Source organism: Rhinoraja longicauda, unplaced genomic scaffold, assembly GCF_053455715.1.
Source record: "Rhinoraja longicauda isolate Sanriku21f unplaced genomic scaffold, sRhiLon1.1 Scf000060, whole genome shotgun sequence".
In the NCBI taxonomy this organism is placed as follows: Eukaryota; Metazoa; Chordata; class Chondrichthyes; order Rajiformes; family Arhynchobatidae; genus Rhinoraja; species Rhinoraja longicauda.
In genome coordinates, this window is record NW_027601278.1 from 120,001 (window position 1) to 125,085 (window position 5,085).

The window sequence follows — 5,085 nt, forward strand, 5'->3', positions numbered from 1 at the left end:
CTTCGGTTTTTCTTCCCTGACATTTTTGCACCTCACCACACAATCTTTTCTAAGTGTCTCTGAAAATCGTGTTCCCGAAAATCTCCGGGCACGCCACCTCCATCTTCGCGCAAAACAAACCGTTTTGAGGTCGGCGGGAGTCGGCCCGGTCGTCCGTCCGGTCGTGTCGCACTGACGCCCGCCGCGGGGCCGCAAACTGCGGGGTCATAGAGACTTCCGGTGGTAAGTCGTTAACCGTGATCGGGACCGCCCGGACAAGAAATGCCATTTTCTGGCCGGCGGGAGACGGGCCGATAGGCCTGGCGGGAAAGGCGCGCCGCGGCCCCGCTGAAGGCCGCACATCGGACCTCCTCGACTTCCGCCGTCAAATCGTTAACCTGCGGCGGGCAAAAAAGAAGCGACGCCAGCTTTCGGACTTAGTGCAATTCTCGAATGTCGCGGCTGACTTGGCGGTACGAGCGTTCGGAAGTCCCGCCGGAATTGCGACGCTTCGAACGGTCGAGGCGGCCAATCTCGACCTCAGCGGCGGCACTGGCGCGATACACGTTTCTGCCGCCAGGGGGGGGGGGGGGGGGTGGGGGGGGGCAAGCCAGCCGGCCGGGGGCGCCCGGCGCCGATCCGGCGCTTACTCGACACGCTCGAGCATCCGAACCCGTCTTATCTACGGGACCGCCGTTGCCACTTGAACACCTTTCGCCGAGAGTATCCGGGCACCCCACCTACCCGCCGGAATCACGAACCACGAGGTAGAAGTCAGGAACCAACAGGAGAAGTCGTGAACTAAATGGCGAATTCATGAACCAAACGGAGAGAAGTCATGAACCGAGCGGTTTAGGGTCAGGGTGAGGGTTGTTAGGGTGAGGCCGTTAGGGTGAGGCCGTTGCTTCGAGCGGGAAGATGGGCAGCCCCGCCCCCCCCCCCCCCCCCCCCCGTTGGGTGGAAGGAAACCTCTGCTGCGGGCCCGGCAACCATCCCGAACGGACCCGCTGGGTCCAAATGTCTGCCGAGGGCGGTCCTGCTGCGGTCGCGGGTTCGTTGGAAACCTCTCCTGCTGCTGGCATGGCCACCCTCCCCCCCCCCCGCCCGACTGACGACCCTGCGGGCCCGGCGACCCGGTGTCCCGTTGCCGCGCGGGGAGTGATCCTCGGGGCCGTGCCGGGCGGGCCCAGCGACACGAAGAGAGTGGGGGGGGGGTCGGAGGGAGTGGCACTGGGGAGAGAGGGGTGGGGGAGAGAGTGCCCCCCCCCCCCCATTAGGGGCGAGTTTATGCAGTCATCAGAGTTTATACCTAACCTCATGATGCTTTATTAGCCGGATAGGCTGTCTGACCTCGCCCCCAGTCCCTACTCCTTCCACTGGATTCTTCTTATACCCTCTTTTTCTTCGTGCCCCCCCCCCACGCAGGGAGGGTTCCAAGAGGGAGGAGGGAGGGAGGGAGTCCCGGGGCCGTGAGAGAGAGAGAGCCTCATTAGCTGCTAGGTTCACCTCATTAGCTGCTAGCTAACGCGTCAGACCTTTTACATTCTTTAGAGGATTGAAACCTCAGGGCCTTTAACCCCCGTTCACCGTTTACACTCAACGATCCTTCCGAACAAAACCCTTACACATCTGTCCGTCCAACTGACCCCCGAGATACCTAACACGCAGATTAACACGTCAGCGGTGATCGGCGTGTCATAGAGGAGTCACAAAGACGGGCAAAATAGAGTGGTTGAATAAAAAATACTCACTCAATTGGCCGTGATTTAACGTAGCACACAATGATGCAAAGCCCATGCAAAGTCCAGTGGCCCAAGCAAACAAATAAGATAGATCTGGCTCGGCGTTCCTCATCTCCACATCGTCACCCAGCACGCCGACGCCCAATAACAATTCCCCCGCAAATTGTGCACCTCGAGCGGCAGTACTTTAAACGGCGCCGTCTTCGGCGTGGACGGCATGAACCAAGTCGGCAAGCATCGTCACCCAGCACACAGACGTCCACTAACAATTCCTCCCCCCTGCAAATTGCGCGCCGCGAACGGCAGTACTTTCAAGTATGCCGCCTTCGGCGGGGACATCGTGAACCAAATCGGCAGGCAGGCGTCGTCAGCCGGTCGACCGACCCCCAGTTGCATTGCCCCAACGGCCATTGTGCACTTCGAACAGAACAGTGCTTTTAAAATATTCCGCCTGCCGCGTGTACATCATGAAACAAATGGAAAGGACGAACCGGGCGTGCAACCGATGCACGGAGAGTGACAGGTCGTCAAGCAAGTCCGTGGCAATCCGTCGGCCGACTCGGCCGCGGCCAGCAGAGGCGTTTTGGCCCGGGCGCGCCGAACTTTGCGCGCCCTCGGTATGCGTAACACTAGCACATGCCTTCAAAACTCACTACAAAATAACCCCAAAGTATGCCGCCTTCCCCGTGGGCCTTGTTACCAATATCTTGCCCTGCTTCCTGATGCCCTTATGGGGTCGGCTCTGTTCTTGCAGAACCCTCAGGTGGTGCAGAGTCTGGGCCATTTTATCAATATCTTGCCCTGATTCCTGATGCCCTTATGGGGTCGGCTCTGTTCTTGCAGAACCCTGAGGTGGTGCAGAGTCTGCGCCTTGTTATCAATATCTTGCCCTGCTTCCTGAAACCCTTATGGGGTTGGTTCTGTTACAAAACCCTCAGGTGGTGCAGAGTCTGGGCCACTTTATAAATAACTCTGCCTGCATTAGGGTCAGGGTTAGGGTTAGGGTTAGGGTTAGGGTTAGGGTTAGGGTTAGGGTTAGGGTTAGGGTTAGGGTTAGGGTTAGGGTTAGGGTTAGGGTTAGGGTTAGGGTTAGGGTTAGGGTTAGGGTTAGGGGTAGGGGTAGGGGTAGGGGTAGCGGTAGGGGTAGGGGTAGGGGTAGGGGTAGTTTGAACTACTGCCGCTCCAGGCGCGCACTGTGCGTGGGTAATTTTCAGTGGGCGTCGGTGTGCTGGGTGACGATGCCGCCCAGACTCTGCACCACCTGAGGGATCTGCAAGAACAGAGCCGAACCCGCAAGGGTATCGGGAAGCAGGGCAAGATATTGATAACAAGGCCCAGACTCTGCACCACCCGAGGGTTCTGCAAGAACAGAGCCGACCCCATAAGGGTATCAGGAAGCAGGGTGAGATAGTGACACCATTTGTAAAACCGGCAAATCCCACCCAGGAAACATTGCAAAAATTGGCCTCTAATGCTGGAACGTGGGTAAAGCCAAACAAACACGACACGTTTTAAAAGAACGTTACTAAAACAGCCTGGGATATGCCCATGACAAAGGATAGGCCGAACCTCACCAGAAAAAAAGAGAGGGAGACCACGGCAGAGCTGAGGGATAAACATGAGATGGTGATAAAACCAGCAGACGAGGGGAGCAGTAGGGTTACAAATTAATGTCAATATGGGGCCTGCTCCCACTGGGTAATAGACAAAAACATAGAACAGGGTGACAGGAGAGACTGGATAGCACAGAGGATAACCCGTGAGCGAAATAATGGGGTGTATGCAGTTCAATGTAAGGAGTGTACCTTACGGTACATAGGGGAAACAGGTAAAACAGCCTCAGCGGTGATCGACGTGTCAAAGAGGAGTCACAAAGACGGGCAAAATAAAGTGGTTGATTATAGACAATAGACAATAGACAATAGGTGCAGGAGTCGGCCATTCAGCCCTTCGAGCCAGCACCGCCATTCAATGCGATCATGGCTGATCACTCTCAATCAGTACCCCGTTCCTGCCTTCTCCCCATACCCCCTCACTCCGTTATCCTTAAGAGCTCTATCCAGCTCTCTCTTGAAAGCATCCAACGAACTGGCCTCCACTGCCTTCTGAGGCAGAGAATTCCACACCTTCACCACTCTCTGACTGAAAAGGTTCTTCCTCATCTCCGTTCTAAATGGCCTACCCCTTATTCTTAAACGGTGGCCCCTTGTTCTGGACTCCCCCAACATTGGGAACATGTTTCCTGCCTCTAATGTGTCCAATCCCCTAATTATCGTATATGTTTCAATAAGATCCCCCCTCATTCTTCTAAATACCAGTGTATACAAGCCCAATCGCTCCAGCCTTTCAACATACGACCGTCCCGCCATTCCGGGAATTAACCTAGTGAACCTACGCTGCACGCCCTCCATAGCAAGAATATCCTTCCTCAAATTTGGAGACCAAAACTGCACACAGTACTCCAGGTGCGGTCTCACCAGGGCCCGCTACAACTGTAGAAGGACCTCTTTGCTCCTATACTCAACTCCTCTGGTTACGAAGGCCAACATTCCATTGGCTTTCTTCACTGCCTGCTGTACCTGCATGCTTCCTTTCATTGACTGATGCACTAGGACATCCAGATCTCGTTGAACTCCCCCTCCTCCTAACTTGACACCATTCAGACAATAATCTGCCTTTCTACTCTTACTTCCAAAGTGAATAACCTCGCACTTATCTACATTAAACTGCATCTGCCATGTATCCGCCCACTCACACAACCTGTCCAAGTCATCCTGCAGCCTTATTGCATCTTCCTCACAATTCACACTACCCTCCAGCTTAGTATCATCTGCAAATTTGCTAATGGTACTTTTAATCCCTCCGTCTAAGTCATTAATGCATATCGTAAATAGCTGGGGTCCCAGCACCGAACCTTGCGGTACCCCACTGGTCACTGCCTGCCATTCCGAGAGGGACCCATTTATACCCACTCTTTGCTTTCCGTCTGTCAACCAATTTTCTATCCATGTCAGTACCCTACCCCCAATACCACGTGCCCTAATTTTGCCCACTAATCTCCTATGTGGGAGCTTGTCGAAGGCTTTCTGAAAGTCGAGGTACACCACGTCCACTGACTCTCCCCTGTCAATTTTCCTAGTTACATCCTCAAAACATTCCAGTAGATTTGTCAAGCATGATTTCCCCTTCGTAAATCCATGCTGACTCGCAATGATCCTGTTACTGCTATCCAAATGCTCAGCAATTTCGTCTTTTCTAATTGACTCCAGCATCTTCCCCACCACTGATGTCAGACTAACTGGTCTATAATTACCCGTTTTCTCTCTCCCTCCCTTCTTAAAAAGTGGGATAACATTTGCTATCC